Here is a 20,272-nt window from a genome sequence, read left to right as displayed (position 1 = left end):
TCCACTTCTCCCGTGAGGAACTCACCGTGCTAACAGAGACCCTCCAGGAGAATGCTGCCGTCGTCTTCTGCACGCAAATGACCAGGACGGCACTTGCAAACAAGAAGGCCATATGGGCTCTGGTGGCACAGCGGGTAAGTGCGGTGGGGACCGCACCCCGCACCCCACAGCAATGCCGCAAGCGATGGGACGACCTGCGGATACGCGTCCGCAGCATACTCTCTGCCAACCGCAACATTGCCACAGCCACCGGGGGAGGTCCTGAATCACCCATCAAGTTGACCCCCTGGGAAGAAATCTGTGCCTCCACCATCGGAATGGAGAGCATAGAGGGAGTCGGAGGGATGGAGAAAGGAGTGCAGACATCCGAAGATTCAGGTAGGTGGGCCAGATAAAACAATGCCAAATCCACACAGTCCATCCATGTGAAGTACCATGCGTCCACATAGTGCAACAGAAACACATGTCCAGGAGAACGTCCACACACATCGGCCTGCAAGCGCACGTTAAAACCCACAATAAATACATAAATAATTAAAAACCCCTAATACACGCACTACACGTGCAGCAGGCACACCCTAACTGCAGGCTGCCAGACAACTGCACCCTCACTCCACACACAAATCAAAGCACCTCCAAGGCCCCGACCCAAATCACCCTCAGGTACCACCCCAATGCATGTGATACAATGCCATTCCAATTCCCACAGACCCATCAATAACCCTCGCCCTCCTTTACTCCACCACAGGGTCCGATCCAAACGACGAGCTACAGGACACCCCTACCAGCACACCTGCAAAGAGGGCCAAGACCAACGGCCAGAGACCCTCCACCTCAGCTGCACGCATCAAGACACGGCAGCAGCACAAATCAGGTGGCAGCACAGAGGAGGGAACATCAACAGGCACCCCAGCAGCCAGCATGCCCACAACACCACCACCACAGGTCCCCCCAATGGATGCCACAGAAGGCACTGCCTCTGGTGGCAGCAGCACCATAGGTGACACCCCATTGATGGCAGCATGCTCGGACACAGAAAACGGGGATGCCGAAGTCAGATCCATCCATGACCTGTCCCAATCCCCCTGTCTGTTCCATCCCGTACAACATGAGGATACCACGCAGGGGCACCCACCAGACGACGACTGGCCATCCCCCACAAGCCCTGTGGCAAGGCAACATGAGGACAACAGCCCCTCTGTGACACCCCCGCAAATGGCCATGGCCCAGCAGAGGCAACAGTCCCTCGACCAGTTGATCGAACAACAGCAGCAACTGGCCACACTCCTCAAGGACCATGCCGATGAATGTGGGGGCACTAAGGCAGACATAGAAACATCAACTGAGACACTTAGGGCAGAAATGGAGAGAGGTACAGAGACGCTAAGGGCACAAATTGAGAGAAGCACCGAGAGCCTGAGGGGGGAACTGCATGCGACGTCCAAAGACGTATGTGCCGAACTTGCCGCAGTGCGCCGTGTGCTCACTGAGCTCTCGCAAACCCTTAGGGACATGCATGGACGTGAGCAGGCAGACACATCATCCGTTGCAAGTTCCGTCCAGGGCAGCCCCCAACGTAGATCTGGAAGGAACCTGCGCTCCACAGGCAGGGGTGCCCCTGAAACCCGCAGAGGGGGCATGCAATAGCGACAGCCCACTGACAATGAGCATCTTTGGACACTGGTGTTCGGGGGGGAGGTAGGAGGGTGGAGGGGGTGTGTTGGGCTCACTTGGGTGGCGGGTCGAAAGGGTGTTCAACATGATATCACATATGCCATAAAAAGTGCACGACCAACCAATGAGAAGTGTGGACATTGATCTTTGTGTACTAGGCCATCATAGGCGTACAGTCCATATTGTGCATGTCCCAGACACACGCAGTGCCACGAGTCACGTGTCCATGTATCAGCCACCAGGCGTGAGTGCTAGAAGCATACATCAATGAGATGCTGACGAATGTCACGGGCCTCCGGTGCCTCGCAGACTCCATGAGGTGCTGCCACATCCCCACCCTCATCATGACCATCATCAGGTGCTTGCAGTTCTGCGTCAGGGGGCATGGGCACATTTCTACGTACGCACATGTTGTGGAGCATGACACATGCCATCACCATCTTTGCAACCTTCTCATGGCGGTACAGGAGTGCCCCGCCAGACCTGCTGAGGCAGCGGAAACGACCCTTCAGTAGGCCGAATGCCTGTTCAATGACTACACGGGTACGTGAGTGGGCATGGTTGTAGTCCTCCTCATGCTGGTCCCGTGGGTTCCGGACTGGTGTGAGGAGCCATCTCTTCAGTGGATATCCAGCATCACCTGTATGTGGACGAGAAACGTATGATGTGGAATGCCATTGATACGTACGCACACCCCCCCCCCCCTTCCTGGCAGGTCAATGCCAATTCACATACCCCACATCATCATGCATGTAATGAGACTCACCGAGTAGCCAGGATCTGTTCCCTGCGTGTCGCTCCATGTAGCGTGGTATTGTAGAGTTCCTCAAGACCATAGAATCATGGGTTGATCCAGGGAATCGGGCACAACAATGTGTAATGATCCTGTTGGAGTCACACACCATCTGTACATTCAGGGAATGAAATTGTTTTCGGTTGCGGTACTGGGCCTCCATGGCATGTGGGACGACCAATTCAACATGGGTGCAGTCGATGGCACCAATGCAACCCGGTATGCCGCCAAGTGCATGGAATCCCACTTTTGTGTTGGTTATTTCCTGCTCCGAGCGTGGTAGAGAGATGTAGTCGTCTGCGTGCTTCAGGAGGGCATCGAGCACTTGCAATAGTGTCCGTGAGAACAGTGGCTGAGAAATGCCATGCAACTGTCCGACTGTGTGCTGGTAGGTGCCTGTGGCCAGGAAGTGGAGTACAGACACCACCTTCAGTAGGGGTGGGATGGCGGTTGGGCTATCTATCATGCTGACAAGGTCAGCCTGTGTCATGTCCACAATGGCGGTTATGGTGTCCCGGTCCAGACGGTAGAGGGTGTGGATCTGCTCATCAGTGAGGTTGAACGGATGTGCTCGGAGGCGTGGGATTGCGGGCTGCCTGCGTGGTGGTAGTGGCTGTGCTGGCAGCCCTTGCTGGCCCTGCCTTGGCCTCCTCCTCCTCCTGCGTCTCCTCCGTGCGGCTGGTTGTAGTTGGTGTTCGTCTTCTTCTTGGAGTCGGAGCGCTTGCAGTGCTATCAGGTCCCCCAGGGCCAACATCGCGAGTCCTGCCGGTAGCATTTCGGTGTGGTTGTGGGAGGAGACTGGCTGTGCAATTTATGTGTTTTCAGGCTGTATGGCCTCCACCTGTGGTGATTCATTCCACCTGTGCAAGCTGCTCTCCCCTTTGGGCGAGCACGTCCCGCACACAACGCTGCAATTCGAGGAATGGCATCTTGCTATTGCAATCATGTATTTGTACCCGATGGCCGTGTAAGATTGGTTGATATGTTCATTCTGCTGTGGTCCCATTGTTTCACATGCATTCATTGCAGTCGCGAACAGACTTGTGAAGGGTCACTGGAACGTAGTACTCGAGTAACGGTGGACCCTCATGCATCACTGCACCGAGGTTCAACGACGGGCGGGGCGTCCCATTCGTGGGTGAAGGCAGTTGCCATTTTCACACACAGCCGCACTCGATGGAATAATTAGTGATTTCAAACGGCCACAGATGCCTTTTCGACGTGATGTTGCAAATGAGGAATTCGAGGGGCGGCGCTTTCGGTTTCCAGCTAGCGGCGAGGAGATGCCCACAGGTCTGACTGCAAATGTAACGTTCTATTGTTGTATGTCCTTGAGACAGGGCCCATGGCGAGGGAGCAATGATTGATATGAATAGTTTGGGATGCGCAATAGCGAAGTGGGCGATGAGGCCGTCCGTTCCCAATAACATGTTACTTCACAACACTGGAATTACGGGCTGGGGCACTGTGGATTTAGCAGGCTGCATAACGCACGGACTCAATGGATGTTTCTAATGTTATGTGAGTAATTATTCAGGCATTTTGATCCCGGGATGAGGGAATGATGGATGGATGCATGGGCAGGTGATTTGATACAGAGTTTGCCATGTACAGGGCTTCTTGGGATCTATCCGCCTCCCCTACGCTATGTGATGCAGGGCTGCCATTGTGGGACCATCGTCCATCTGGCCTTGTTGAGCCCTCCCTGTCTCGAGGCGCCCTCAGACACTTGTGTCCATGCACGTTAACATTCCCATCTGATGGAATCTGTTTTGACAGACGCATGCACAGGTACACTCGTTTGTGATGGTGTTTGCACCTCGATATAGATGGTTATGAGTCGCAAGTGGTTTTGGGGTGGTGATGATCCTTTTGGTTGGGCTAGCATGCATATGGCTGTGGATTTCGTGTGATCATTGAAGTGAGTAGTTGGAATGTAGTTCTGATGGCCATTCTGTTCTTTTTCTTTTCTTTTGGTTGACAGGTATCTCCTACCCTTTTGCCACTGCCATCTGTATGCCACTCCTGCAGATGGATTTTACTCCCGACACCTGCTGCTTCGTGTTAATCAGTGGAGCAGCATTATGATCTTATGGGACGATCGCCAATGGGCCACATGCCCTTACGCAGTACTGGTGGCTCGGAGCAACATTTCGGCCTTTCAGCTGGACTAGTGCCTCCCCATTGGGACGGCCCTGCGGTTCTGTGCGCTTCCATGTTGCATTTTCGTACGTGATTGTGGCTCTGTGTACCATGGGGGAACAGGGCGACACACAGGTAGTGGCTGGTCATTTCTTGCGGAAGCAGCCCACAATGGTGATTGGTGTTTTGGAGTTCATGGCCTGATGGCTGTATGGGCTTGGTGATTTTGATGTGCATAAAATTTCTATTCGGATTTGGCCCGTGTAGCGTTTTTCTTTGCAAGTGATGTGGCATATGCCAATTTGGGGGGCGATGTATTGTGAGGAGATCTGCATCGGGTTCCGGCTTCGGGGTTTAGTTTCGTGGTACTGTACTGGCCGCGTTTGCCTACGAAGCCCAGTGAGGTCAGGGATGGGGGCTGCCAATATGACAGTTTGAATGTTGTCATGCTCAGGGGCGGGGGATTGGGTTTTGTGTAACAGATGCCGGTCAGCCAGGTGGACTGGTGGAATGATGTGATTTTCGGAATATTGCTGGTCACAGGTGCCTGTGTTTGCGTGCGTTTCTTGGTGGGGGACTGTGGTCATGTCCATTGGGATGGCTTCTGTATTCGTGCCATCTGTGCCCTGCAGCTCCCATTGGCCCCTGTTGTGTTTCTTTTGTTCGTTGGCATGCATGGGTGACTTGTACATTTCAATGGTTGCATTGTGGCTTCATTGCACCTACGGGGAGTTGTACTTTGTGGGCAGGGAGCGGTGTACAGGCACTCAGTGGGGCCGTTTACGGTTGATTCGCGATGCCGTACTTCTCGCCATGGCGGAATGGTACATTACGCCATGCCTGATGGCGTTAGGTACATGTCCGCTAGGGTCGGAATTGGCGTACCGTTGCACCATGGTGGTGTTTGCGGTTTGGCATGGCGCGCGCGCGCGTGCTTGGTGCAGTTAGCGTTGGCGTTCACTACGGTGTCGCTAATGGCATCGTACTTTGCGGTGACGGGTCATAGTCGCACCGAGCGCTATTCGATGGCGGTATTGCATTTCCGCCATCGTTTTTCGATTTCCGCCAGGGTCGTAATGAGGGCCAGTGAGTTCAGTGTCCAGGGAACTTATGGACTGACAAACACCAGCCGTGGACTGCTCAACAACACTGTCCCAGAATGCCCATATGCCACATGGTGGAACGCTCTTCTTGGGTGGTGGCTTGTCCTCGTGTGGGTCAGGGTCTGCAGGTTTCCCCTCAGGAGGGGAGGACTGCTCACAGAGGGCTAAGGCAATAGAGTGCATAGAACATTTCACATTGTTGACCACAACATCATTGATGAAAAATGTTAATTTGAACCGCGGATCGATGCCTGTTGCCACACAGTAGATGGATATAGCCTCAATGTCTTTGAATCTTGCCTCTACAGCCTTCAATAACTCTGCTTTCACTAGCTTCACACCAGTGTCCCTAACCTCGCCAGAGCTCAGGTAGGCCCTTAAAGCTTTCACAGCAGGAACCACCAAGGAGATGCATGATGCATGGGAGCAAATCTCCTTTGTGAGCTCTGCAAAGGGTGCCAACAAAGATAAAACATTTTCTGCCAAAAGCCACTGGCAGGCAGAAAGATTTGACACTTTATCGTCCTCCGCACAGTACAAGCTTACTGGCCGCCTCTGCCCTACCAGTCGCCCCAGCATCAAAAAGGACGAGTTCCACCGTGTAGATACATCTTGAATCAACTGCAATTCAGGCAACCCTAGATCTTTTTGCAGTGCGTGCAGGCGGGACGTGGCCGAACTAGAATGTTTGAAGTGGCCTACAAGTTTCCTTGCATGTGCCATCATGTCCGACACAGATCTTTGCACAAAAAGGCCATCATGGATGCAAAGCTGTAGGGTGTGAGCAAAACACCCCACACTAGCTAAGTCTGCTTCTTTGAAGGCCTTGCACATGTTAGCGGCATTATCCCGAAGAATGACGTGCACTTTGGAATGGCTAATTTGCCACCTTTCTAGCATTTCTTAAAATGCTAATCGTATTTTGGCACCAGTATGGCTTCCGCCAAAAGCCTTGCACTGCAACAAAACTCCATGCCTTTTCATGTTGCCGGCCAGCCAATGCCCTGTTAAGCTCATAAAAGATTTCACAGTGTTATCAGGTGTCCAAATGTCCACAGTAAATGCAATTTTCTCAGCCCTCTGAACCTCTGAAGCAATAAACTGGCTCACTTTCTCATACAGGTCGGGGATGATGCGTGTTGAAAAATATTTACGTGATGGTACTTTGTACCTAGGCTCCAATTTATGGAGTAAACGCACAAAACCGACATCCTCAACAACAGAAAATGGTTGCAAGTCTAGCGCTATCATTTTGCCAATACTGCGATGCACTGCATGTGCGGAAGGGCTGTCCAGAGGCCACGCTTGTTTTTTGTCCAGACAATCTTTAATGGACAGCTGTGACAATGCCCTCCTGCACTTTGCGGGAGACACATTTCTATTGATTCTCCCAACAACTGCCTCTTTTTTCCTTTCATATTGGACATATTCATTGTGATGTTTGGACCGCAGATGGTTGGTCAGTGCTGATGTGCTGCACTGTCTCGAGTTTGCAGATCCACGAGACAAAACCGCAAGGCACACAGAACACACTGCCTTGGAGTTATCGTCCATTTTTATGGTAAAGTAATCCCACACAGGGCTGGTTTTCTCCTTGGTGCTACTCATGCCGACAACGAAGGGGGTTCTGCAGCTCTGGGCGAGGGATAGGGTTTCTGCTGGGCACGTCTCCTAGCTGTTGCTTGTGGGCCTTTAGGTAAATCAGAAGCTCGTACTGGTGACAAAGAAATGTAAAGCAAAAGTCAGACTTAATTTTTTGGCAGGGCAGTACTGCATGATGGCTCTGGGCCCTGAAGTGGTATCGGGGTTCCCTTTAAAAAAGTTTTTGAAAAAACCTTTTATCAAAAATAACTATGTAAAAAAACGAAATATGAACGACAAAAACCTCACTTGAAATTGCCAGGAGTTGAAGGAGTCATTATGTACATCCATTGACGGCAGCAAGCATAATATAGCAGTCTTTCATTTAATCAGGCATATGAGTGTTAACCTCCCACCTCAAGCTTCCCCTGAATAGTAAAACCCCCATAGTACTCACCAGGATTGTAGGCACTAAGCAGGCATCTGCATCAAGGTGGTGTAAGTCCGTCTCAGGGGTGAGCTTCCTTGGTAGGTGCTGTGGCTTTTCTGGGCTGTGGTATAACTAAAGTAAAGAAAAGGATGATGTTACTGCTAGACAAGTGATGCAGGATTAAGAAAATGCACCATTTTTCGACTCATCACATTTTGTCACACAAGTCTACAAGAACAAATACATGGCCCAGGACAACTGGATCATAAGATCAAGAAACTATGGCCTAAAAGGAACAAACTATGAGACTCTTTGGGACGCATAAGTCCCATCACAGCCAGCGGGGCTGTGATCCACTCATAAAACATTTCAGACACAGAACTCTATGGAGGGCAAGGCTAAAAGCAACCCTGGGGGCTGCTCCAGCAGGGACATCATGGCACAATGGAGGGGGTGGGGGTAAATGGGAGTACATTGCGAGACAATGGAGGGGTGGGGGTAAATGGCAGAACATTGCGGGACAACAGTGGGGGTGGGCGGGAACATGGGAGATCATCATGGGACAATTGAGGGGTGGGGGTAAATGGGAGAACATTGCGGGACAACAGTGGGGGTGGGGGTAAATGGCAGAACATTGCGGGACAACAGTGGGGTTGGGCGGGAACATGGGAGATCATCATGGGACAATTGAGGGGTGGGGGTAAATGGGAGTACATTGCGGGACAACTGTGGGGGTGGGGGGAACATGGGAGAACATTGCGGGACAACTTTGGTGGTGGGGGTGGGTGTAAACGGCAGAACATTGCGGGACAACAGTGGGGGTGGGCGGGAACATGGGAGATCATCATGGGACAATTGAGGTGTGGGGGTACATGGGAGTACATTAAGGGGCAACATAGGGGGTGGGCTGAACATTGGAGATCTTCATGGGACAATTGAGGAGTTTGGGGTAAATGGGAGTACATTGCGGGACAACTGTGGGGATGGGGGGGAACATTGGAGAACATTGCGGGTGGGGGGGAACATGGCACCCCTGCTGCCTCACTGTGATGAGGGGGCACATTTCAAAGCGAGGCCGCCGGGGTGGCTTCAGTGCCCCGGCGGCCTCGTGAGTCTGGGGGGGGGGGGGCGCTCCTGTAGGAGCGGCCCCCCAATGCAAAACAAATGTCGGGCCACTGGCTTTGCACCGGTGGCCCGACCAGCATACCTGAAATAACTGCGGTGAGACCACGGGGGTGCAGGGCACCCCCGCAGCCTCACCGTGATGAGGGAGAATGGGGGGCAGATTAGAAATCGAGGCCACCGGGATCGGCAAAGTGCCCCGGCGGCCTCATAACTCTGGGGGGGCCGCGGCCCCCCTATTCAATACAATGTCGGGCCACCGGCTTTGGCCCGGTGGCCCGACAAACAAAAAATTATTGCGGTGAGGCCGCGGGGGTTCCCTGTGGCCCCGCGGCCTCACCGTGCTCAAGGGGCGGGGGGGCACATTTCACAGCGAGGCCGCCGGGGTCGGCAAAGTGCCCCGGCGGCCTCATGAGTCTGGGGGGGGGGCGCGCTCCTGTAGGAGCGGCCCCCCAATGCAAAACAAATGTCGGGCCACCGGCTTTGCACCGGTGGTCCGACCAGCATACCTGAAATTACTGCGGTGAGACCGCAGGGGTGCAGGGCACCCCCGCGGCCTCACCGTGATGAGGGCGATGGGGGGGGTCACTTACCTGGTGATTTCTCCGGGTCCGGGTGCTGGCATCTGTAGAAGCCCGTCTGTTGGCATAGGAAGCGAGGGAAGGGAAGAACTGTTCCCTTCCCTCGCTTCCTATTCCAACACGTTAGGCTGGTTCCTCTGTGGTCAGGCCGCAGAAGCCAATAGGCAAACAGCTTGTTTGGCTTCTGCAGCCTGAACACTGTCAAACTTTCTATGATTGGCTGTCATCTCCAAAACAGGGAGAGGGCAGCTTATCACAGAAAGTGGACTTCGGCTTCGAGTCCCTAAACAGAAACTATTCTGCCGAAGCCGGATAGCTGTATTTCAGCCGAACTTTGGCAGAATAGGGACTCGAAGCCGAAGTTCGGTACAGCCCTATTTGTAATCCATGATCCAAACTTGCGGCTTGGTCTGGTCTGGTTTCGGCGAAATAACAGTGTGAGCTGAGTTTTCCAAAAAGAAAGGTCTGCCTTCGTCAGGGCAATAGGTAAAGGACCCTATGGTTCAAAAAGATGAGGGGGAAAGAGAAAGAATTATAAAGGGGTTCAAATGATCACCTGCATCAGGAGGAAATTTAAACATGTAAAGAATGTAAAATACTCGAGTTAATAAATAGAACTAATTTCTTAATTGTTTGCCAACTCCAGACTAGATGTATATTCCCATCCATGGTGATACTCTTACTACAAGGAAGATATGTCACTGGGGGAAAGAAATCATAGTTCTAAGTTCCCTGTATCACCTGCACATGGATGCACAGCCACCCGATCTACTTATTACCCTTGGAGTAGAAGCAGTGGTCAAACTCATTGTTCAAAAGTGAGAAAGAGAGAGAGTTCATAATCCTTAGCCAATCATGAAACGAGGTCAGGGCGGAGATGTTAGGCACTCTGTCACTCATCCACACACACCCCAGAACACCGCTAGCATTTCCGCTACACCTTCCTCCCACTCGCACAACATTTCCAGGGTGCGAGACTCACGTGCTTTGGTTGCCCCGCAGGACCGATTACCGCGTGCCAGGTGCAATATGCAGGCTCGCCTACATCCCTTTTTGCACTAGCAGTTGCCATGGAGATCGCACGCTACGAGGATCGGCAGAACGCTTTCGCATCGTCCAGCTGATTCTACCAGATCACGTGGTTCGCGGCGTCCGTCACGTGACAGCAGTACACGTCACGTGACCAGGAAGCGCCCAATACAAAAAGCTTGATACGCAAAACAGTCCTCGCTTCTCAGCTGTCTTCTGGACCCTGTTTGGCGTTACGTCTTGTTTAGCTTCCTGGAATTACCTTGACCTCGGATTACTCACCTGGACTTCTTTGGATTTCCCTTTTGCTTTGTCACCTTGGAACTGTTACCTCGTTGCCGACTCTTGGACCGTCCTTTACACTGCACTTGGATTTCCCTTGGACACTTGAAAGTACTTTGGCTACGTTCTTGTTCTCTGGCAGTTACGCTACGCAACCAAACCCTTCGCTCAGGTGGGTTAGTCTGCGACCACACGCAGCGCTGGTCCCTGCAGGACTTGGGGCTGCCACGCACTTGAGTCTCGAACCACCACTAGGTTTACCGCATTCTGACCCATTGGATAGGTAAGACCCTTTCATCCTGTTATACAATGCATTGCATTACTGTTATTGCCTGGTACTTAATATCGTTTTTTCCTACAGCGGCTTTGTGGTTCTTGAGGCTCCGTGGATCCAGGCAGCGACATCTCCCACCTGTGGCCCCAAAGGTCGCACAGGGAGTACTTTTGGTTTCCCTGTGCGTCACTTGAAGACGGAGGTATCTTCGGTCTACACGACTCTCAAATCAGAACAGACTGAGAAGCCGTATAGTCGTGTTGGACCATGCAGGGATCCACGGACGAACCCATGGCCGCGCTAGTTCAGGCCATCACAGTATTACGGGCAGATATGGCTGTGGCAAATACGGTCATACACCAAAGGCTAGACTCCATACAGAGCGTACAGCATCCCCTCCCGGCAGACCCCGAATTCGGGGATGCTGCTGCTCCACCCACACCACCTCCAGTGCCTAGCACCCCCGCCCCGGCTCCCGTAGTTCTCCCAACACCCTTCCTGTTAGCTGCTCCTGAACGCTATCATGGTGATCCCAAGAAATTCAGGACCTTTATCAATCAGTGTAAACTACAATTCTTGTGTAGACCTCTGGCCTTCCCTGATGCAACCACCAAAGCAGCCTTTACCTTATCGCATTTGGCAGGTACAGCCGCTGCCTGGGCTAATCCATTGTTAGAGAATGACAGCCCTGTACTCTATGACTTCGACCTCCTCGTGGCTGAAATGTCCCGAGTCTTCGACATCAGACATAAGGTGCAATCCAGGGATTTGGAGTTACTCAAGTTAGCCCAGAGCAGGGGTTCACAATAGACTGCATTACACACTTCAACCAGTTGGTCGCAGAGACCTCATGGCCAGAAAGTAAACGGGCAGTGGTTTTTTACAAGGGTCTGAATAATCCTATGAAGGATGCACTGTCAGTGGTTCCCTCCTTGCCCACTCAGTATCAAGAACTCGTCGATCGGGTGCTGCAGGTTGACGCACGTCGATCTGAGCGCAGGGCCGAGTTGGGGTTCTCTCAGTCAGCACACGTCACTCCAACGGCATCCGCCTCAGAGGAACCCATGCAAGTGGGGGGAATACGGAGTCCCATTACCTCGTTAGAAAGGGAACAGAGGAGGGTGGACAACGCATGTTATTATTGTGGTTTAACAGGACATTATGTTAAGGAGTGCCCCCGATGCCCAAATAAGCCTCAGGTTTTTCGGACTGCTCGGCCCTAGATCCGGGGACTAGGTCGAGCACTCAATCTTCATCCTCGGCCACACCTCCTGCTTTTGGTCACATACACCCCATTTTTGTGCAGGCCATCCTGCGTCCCTCTTCGGGGTTTCTCACTCAGTCATGATAATCATAGATTCGGGTGCCGCGGGGAACTTTATAGACATTGCCTTGGCTCACACGCTCAACTTACCTTTAGTAGTTAAGTCCTGACCCAAACCTGTACAAGCCGTGGACGGGACTGCTTTGATTTCTGGTCCGATCAAGCACCAAACTGCCCCCCTTTTATTGACCATTCAGGACATCCACATGGAGACGATGAGTTTTGACTTGATTTCAATGCCCCAGTTTGGCATCATATTAGGAATACCCTGGTTACGTGAGCATAACCCACTCATTGGCTGGAAAAAGGATACTGTTGTCTTTGAATCAGAGATCTGTCAAAACTACTGTCTCCTGGATCAACATGGGGTTGACACGCCATCACAGGCCCTGGGCACTATAGCTCATCTCACGGTGGAAGACAATGGCTCCATGTTACCGGGGACACACACTATTGGGGTGATTGCCAACGGGGTTCCGTCTGTGTATGGGGATTACGAGAAGGTGTTTGACCGTGGCTCCTCTGAGGCGCTTCCTCCTCACCGGTTTTACGACTGTCCGATAGAGCTAGTCCCTGACTCTGTCATTCCCTCGGGTAGGATCTATTCCTTATTCCCCTCAGAGGAACAGGCCTTGAAATGATGCATACAGAAAGCCTTACAGCTAGGTCACATACGTCCTTCTGCTTCACCAGCTGCGAGTCCCATTTTCTTTGTCCCAAAAAACGAAGGGGACCTCTGTCCCTGTGTGGACTACCGCCGCCTCAATGCTATTACTAAAAAAGATAGATACCAGATCCCTTTGATCACACCACTTCTGGACCGTTTGTCTCATGCATCCATTTTCACCAAACTAGATTTATGGGGTGCTTACAATTTGGACGCGTCCGCGAGGGGGATGAGTGGAAAACTGCCTTCTGTACTCGCTATGGATTATACGAATACCTAGTCATGCCCTTTGGCTTGTGCAATGCCTCGGCTAATTTCCAGCATTTTATGAACGACCTCTTCAGGGACATTCTAGACGCATTCATGGTAGTCTACTTGGACGATATTCTTATCTTTTCACGAAATCTGGATGAGCAAGTGCAGCATGTCCGAGAAGTTCTATCTCGCCTTAGGGAACATTCCCTATTTGCCAAACCCGAAAAATGCCAATTCCACCAAAGTTCCGTTGAGTTACTGGGCTTCCACATCACCCCTGGAGGACTAGCGATGAATGAATCTAAGGTACGAGCGGTCCTGGAATGGCCGGTTCCCCATTCACTCAAGGCTTTACAGGCGTTTTTGGGCTTTGCCAACTTCTATAGGCGTTTCATTTCTTCGTTTTCTGCTATTGTAGCGCCTCTTAGAGCTTTAACCAGTCCCCAGGTACCCTATCATTGGCAGAAAGAGCAGCAGGATTCCTTTGAGGCACACAAAACCACTTTCATCACAGCTCCGGTCCTCCAACACCCCAATCCTGAGCTCCCTTTTGTAGTCGAAGCGGATGCTTCTTCATTTGCCCTCGGTGCTGTCCTGTCACAGATCTGTCCTACCTCTGGCAAACTACATCTGGTAGCGTATCATTCCTGCAAGTTCACCAGTACCGAGGCCCATTATACAGTGACGGAGAAGGAGCTCCTGTCGATAATGGATGCCTTTCGGGTTTGGCGGCACCATCTCCTGGGGGCCAGACATCAAGTCACTGTGTACTCTGATCACCAGAACTTGCAGGACATGGCTTCACTGAAGTGTATCAATAGTAGACAAGTCAGGTGGCATCTGTTTTTTGCCGCTTTTGATTTCCGCATCATGCATCGCCCTGGGGTCGCACATGGTAAAGCGGAGTCTCCCTGCCAAGTTACCCTGACACTTTTCTCGACAAATGCCACGTGATTGTTCTTTGTACGCCCTCTCTCCCTTTGTTGGATTCAGTGTGGGTATGGACAAGAGGTCACCCTGACCAACTGCAGGAGTGGGACCCGGTTTACCATGAAGGGTTGCCCTTTGTCCACGATCGCCTGTTTCTACCCACACCCGACACCCGTAATTTGGCCCTCGAATGGTCCCATGACGCTCCCGTCAATGGACATCTCGGCCAGAAACGCACCATGGACCTCCTTAAACGATGGTGTTGGTGGCCCTCTGTGAAGCGTGATGTAGAGGGTTATGTGAACACTTGCTCCGTTTGCACGCAATGCAAACACCGAAGGGGTCATCTGATAGGACTTCTGTTGCCGCTACCCATACCCCCAAGGCCATGGCACACATTAACCATGGATTTTGTGACCGATCTCCCCATGGTTTTGATACCATCTGGGTGGTAGTGGATTCATTTACTAAAATGGCCCAATTCGTTCCATGTAAGGGGATTCCCACAGCTCCAGTCCTGGCAGACTTGTTTTTTGAATCTGTGTTCTCTTTGTTTGGGCTTCCCTCCGTTCTCATCTCTGACCGTGGTTCTCAATTCACCTCACGCTTTTGGCGTGCAATGACTAAGCTGCTTGGCATTGATACACGGTTTTCCTCGGCCTACCATCCCGAGACCGACGGACAGACTGAGCGGACTAATCAGTCCATGGAGCAGTATTTGTGCTGCCTGGTTATGCAGCAGCAGACCTCCTGGCTGGGCGTTTTGCGCCTCGCCGAATTCGCCTATAACAACGCAACTCATTCTGCTATGGGCCAGTCTCCTTTCTACGCCCTTTACGGTCAGCATCCCAGGGTGTTGCCCGTCCTTGATTTCTCTGTGGCCTCGAATCCTGCTGCTGCGGCTTGCCTTAGGGACCTGTCTTCTGTTCATGCCCGTACCCTTGCTAATCTTGGGGAGTCGAAAGCCTCTATGAAGGCGGGTGTTGATAGGAAACGCTTGGCTGCCCCGACTTTTTCTGTGGGTTCCCGTGTATGGCTGTCCTCTCGTCATCTGCGCCTGGTTGGTTGTCGCAAGCTTTTGCCCCTCTTTGTTGGTCCCTATGTGATCTCTCAGGTGATCAATCCGGTGGCTTTCCATCTGGTTCTCCTGGCTTCCTGGCGCATTCACCCCGTTTTCCATATCTCCCTTCTCAAACCTTGCCCCGATGCTTCCCGTCTCCGTGCCCCGGTGGCCCCGGTATTTTTGTCTACCCTTGATGTGTTTGAGGTATCTGCTATCCTGGGTTCTCGTTTTTTTAGGGGCCGTCTGCAGTACTTGGTGGACTGGACAGGGTATGGTCCGGAGGAACGTTCTTGGGTCTCGGCCGTGGATGTCCACGCTCCCCGACTGGTGGCCCGTTTTCACGTGGACCATCTGTCCTGCCCACGAGGTTGTGGGCCCTTGGGGGGGGGGCTCTGTTAGGCACTCTGTCACTCATCCACACACACCCCAGAACACCGCTAGCATTTCCGCTACACCTTCGTCCCACTCGCACAACATTTCCAGGGTGCGAGACTCATGTGCTTTGGTTGCCCCGCAGGACCGATTACCGCGTGCCAGGTGCAATATGCAGGCTCGCCTACATCCCTTTTTGCACTGGCAGTTGCCATGGAGATCGCACGCTAGGAGGATCGGCAGAACGCTTCGGCATCGCCCAGCTGATTCTACCAGATCACGTGGTTCGCGGCGTCCGTCACGTGACAGCAGTATGCGTCACGTGACCAGGAAGTGCCCAATACAAAACGCTTGATACGCGAAACAGTCCTCGCTTCTCAGCTGTCTTCTGGACCCTGTTTGGCGTTACGTCTTGTTTAGCTTCCTGGAATTACCTTGACCTCGGATTACTCACCTGGACTTCTTTGGATTTCCCTTTTGCTTTGTCACCTTGGAACTGTTACCTCGTTGCCGACTCTTGGACCGTCCTTCACACTGCACTTGGATTTCCCTTGGACACTTGAAAGTACTTTGGCTACGTTCTTGTTCTCTGGCAGTTACTCTTCGCAACCAAACCCTTCGCTCAGGTGGGTTAGCCTGCGACCACACGCAGTGCTGGTCCCTGCAGGACTTGGGGCTGCCACGCACTTGAGTCTCGAACCACCACTAGGTTTACCGCATTCTGACCCATTGGATAGGTAAGACCCTTTAAACCTTTTATACACTGCATTGCATTACTGTTATTGCCTGGTACTTAATATCGTTTTTTCCTACAGTGGCTTTGTGGTTCTTGAGGCTCCGTGGATCCAGGCAGCGACATCTCCCACCTGTGGCCCCAAAGGTTGCACAGGGAGTACTTTTGGTTTCCCTGTGCATCACTTGAGGACAGAGGTATCTTCGGTCTACACGACTCTCAAGTCAGAACAGGAGAGCACTAGAGGCGTGTGCCTTGCCAAATCTGTCCAAATCTGTATATACTGCAGGGTACTAGGTTAGAAAGCCAGTGAAATCTGTCCAAATCTGTATATACTGCAGGGTACTAGGTTAGAATGCCAGTGAAATCTGTCCAAATCTGTATATACTGCAGGGTACTAGGTTAGAATGCCAGTGAAATCTGTCCAAATCTGTATATACTGCAGGGTACTAGTGAAATCTGTCCAAATCTGTATATACTGCAGGGTACTACTGCAGGGTACTAGGTTAGAAAGCCAGTGAAATCTGTCCAAATCTGTATATACTGCAGGGTACTACTGCAGGGTACTAGGTTAGAAAGCCAGTGAAATCTGTCCAAATCTGTATATACTGCAGGGTACTACTGCAGGGTACTAGGTTAGAAAGCCAGTGAAATCTGTCCAAATCTGTATATACTGCAGGGTACTAGGTTAGAAAGCCAGTGATATTTGGCTCCCATAAGGAGTCTATCAAGTGTAGTGCACATGAAGAAAATGGAAAGAGAGTGCACAGTTTACAGCTCTGGGTAGCAAAGAACTGCGTGCAAATAATGTCATGCATGTTACATGTTATGTGCATAGCCAGAAAAAGTTATAAATCATATCTTGTCTATGTTCGAGATACCTGTTTCAAATAGTGGAAGCTGCTTATAGTTTACAATGTGTCACCTCCAAACGAGGCAAATCACATCTCAGGTGTGCGCGCTGACTCTGTCGTAGGCAGCACTGCAGATCCGCAAAATGACCCGATGTAACAGCTGTGTGCAAGCTGACACAGGTCAACATACAAATAGGGCCGCCCTCGATGGAGGCACGGCGCATCTGGGAAAGACATGACTGTACAACGTTTTAGAATCGTGACCCCCTCTGTCTCTTGAACGTGCTGTTTCAAAAGAGGAATTGGTAAAAGTTACATCTATGCGCTAGCGGCGCCCCTTCAAACCAAAGGTTTTTTTTTTAAAGTTGTATATATGTGCGAGCGGCGCTGTTTCAAAGAAAGGAAAGCAGTTATTGGAAGTTTCATCAATGCGCGAGCCGCAGGGGGGGCGCTGGTGGCGATGTAATTCATACGGCGGCATATACCCGAGTGCTGAGAGGACCTGCGGTGTGTGTCCCCGGAGCCGCCTGGTTCTGAGAGCTGGTGTACTGAGGAATGCGGAACTCGCTTCACTGGTTACCATGGTTGCATGAACCCGGTGTCGAAACCGAGGCAGCTCCCAATGTCCTGATTGGTCAGCGTCATCCCGGGGCAGTCCAAAGTGGGTGTGAACCCCCGTACGTAACAGAAAAGAAGGGGGAGGGCTGTACGACGGCTTTATGGCGCTGGCACAGTACAGTAAATATACAGATGTCCACATAGTCTGGCCACACCTGATGCACTGTACAAAAAACAGGTGAGATTGTTTGAAAAGTGTTCCTCTGCTGCGAAATTCTAAACCACATGTCTCCCTGGGGGTCAGGATATTGAATGTGCCCAGCAAAAGCGTGAGACAACACCAGGCTCTGTGCAGCATCCATCCATCACCACCAAGCTCCCAGCAGGCCCCTAACCCCCATCCAGCCGGTCCAGATCCAGCCCCACACCACTGACCCGACCCTCACACCTCTGCATTCCACGATAAGCAAACAACCCTCCTGACCCAACACAAATCAAGTGTGCATGTGCGACTGTAGTTCTTCCAGCCTAAAATATAGCCTTTGAAACACGTGGTACAGGGAGGGATAAATTAAAGATCAAACCCAGGGTGGAGACCTTGAGTTCAGGAGGTGCGGTATCAACGAAGCCCTGAATGTGTGGGTTAGCATGACTGTATTTTATCCTGCCTTCCCGTGGCACCGACTCCTCAAGCTGCCCAGGTGCATGCCACAGTGATATAGTAACTAAGATTAACATGTCTAGTTAAGAAAGCAACATTGTGTTATATGAGTGCCTTGACCTTCACCGCAAATATGAGCCCAGCTGACCCACGTGGATCGTGATCGACGGGCAAGAACCAACCAATTATAACCTGGCATCCCCTACAGAGCAGGCCCATGTGTAGGATCCAACCAATCTGTGGCACCAGTGTGTACTATCTGTGATGGCGCTAAGCTACTGCCTTTCCAGCAGGACCCAGTAAAGGCTGCCTGCATGGTAGAGGAGTAGGGGGCTGGTATTCATGTTTCTGCAATGGGAGGGGGTGCCCACCAGCCGTTACCCAGTCTTTTATCTCGTCTGAAGTTTCAGCTCAGTGTCCCATTAGGCCTGTAAGGGGGGAGGGTGGGAGTGGCGGGGTTGGACATTCAAGTTGTAATTAGCGATTATGAGAGCAAGGGTGGAGGGGGCTGGAGCCGAGGTAAGGGTGTGGACTTGATATGCTGTGCTACTGGGATTCATACCGCACACCATTGCCATTTCTGCGGTTTCCATGTGCTCTGGTGGAGGTGAAGGAGAAGAGAGGGGGCGTTAGGTTAGTGGGGAGAAGGGGAAATGCAAAACAGCTTTGCTGTTGTGTTGATGCGTGCTGACTGGAAGTGCCCTGAGTTCTGCATGTGGGTCCGTTTTTGGGTGATGCGTCTCGAGAGCATAGAGGTATTTGGTGTCTGAGGGGGGCCTCATGTGCCCGTGGTGATAAGTTGCATTGGTCCGAGGTGGGGTGTACAAGTCTGCCATTAGAACACAGTGACAACCTAGGACAAATTCGGTCTAGCCGAGTACACACCGACTCTTCTGCACTAGCGTTCTGCCGTGACCACCTTCAGGACCCACCCACGTGCCTGTTCTCTTGGGTTGCTTACTAGATCCTTGCCAGCCCTCCTAAGTCCTAAACTCGCCAAATGCACACACGCATATTAAGTCTTCTGTTCGAAATGTTTCCATACCTGAACCAGGGTCCACAAGGGCGTTCCGTCCACAGAGTGCGTTGAGGCCACTCAATTGGGAAAAGGACCTATGTACATGTCTACTACAATACAATACAATAAAACTGTGGCTTTGCCCATTTAATAAGAATGGAAAGCAAGGAACAGATGAGAGGACACACATATTGCTTGAAAATCAAGCAGGTAAAGGCACACTTGGTTAAGACATGTTTATTACAATAGGAGGTCATTTACAACTATAATTAAGCCATTCTCTTTCAGAAGATGCTTAGTGATACCAATGACAGCCCCATAAAAGCCCATAGTTTTATGTTACTACAAAATACAGTTATTTCAAAGAGATACCGAAAAGGTGGGATTTGGGCAAGGAGGGGTCCGTAGTGAGTAGGGACGACTAACGGGATTACCATGGCTATGGGCAGTCAATGAGCGGGTAGAAAACCCAAGCAACACCCAGAGGCTGTGCGTGTGTGTTTGTTTGTTTGGTTGTTTATTATTTATATGGCGCACCAGATCCGGGGGTATCTGGGCGCCTTTACATGGTAAGTTACATGAATACTTTCAACTTGATTACAACATTTACAAAGAAGGAAGAGGTGGTGGCACAGCAAAGAATACATCATGTATTGAGTGTCACTCCTCACGTCCCATCCCAATCCTATCTTTACTCCCATGGGAACGGTTGTGGCAGAATCTAGTGAGTACATCGGCGGTAAATAACACTGATGTGAATATACATTCTTACGCCAGTCAGCAGTTTCCCCATATATTCTAGTACTGGAGTTCGATTCTATATTTG

The 20,272-nt window shown here is 51.4% G+C and overlaps 1 long non-coding RNA gene across 1 annotated transcript in view; it reads right to left on the bottom strand.

Annotated features, from left to right (window-relative positions):
• LOC138579534 (uncharacterized) overlaps nt 1-17,777 on the bottom strand; it is a 53,678-nt gene extending 35,901 nt beyond the window's left edge. Inside the window, exons 1-2 of the long non-coding RNA XR_011304047.1 lie at nt 17,695-17,777; nt 7,751-7,855 (exon numbers count right to left, since the gene is read on the bottom strand). This is a non-coding gene — a long non-coding RNA (uncharacterized lncRNA). The remainder of the gene's footprint in view (nt 1-7,750; nt 7,856-17,694) is intronic.
• Between the last annotated feature and the right edge of the window lie 2,495 nt (nt 17,778-20,272).

This window comes from Ambystoma mexicanum, chromosome 3p, assembly GCF_040938575.1.
Source record: "Ambystoma mexicanum isolate Mex_15411 chromosome 3p, UKY_AmexF1_1, whole genome shotgun sequence".
Taxonomy (NCBI): Eukaryota; Metazoa; Chordata; class Amphibia; order Caudata; family Ambystomatidae; genus Ambystoma; species Ambystoma mexicanum.
This window is presented reverse-complemented; position numbering and strand designations above follow the sequence as displayed.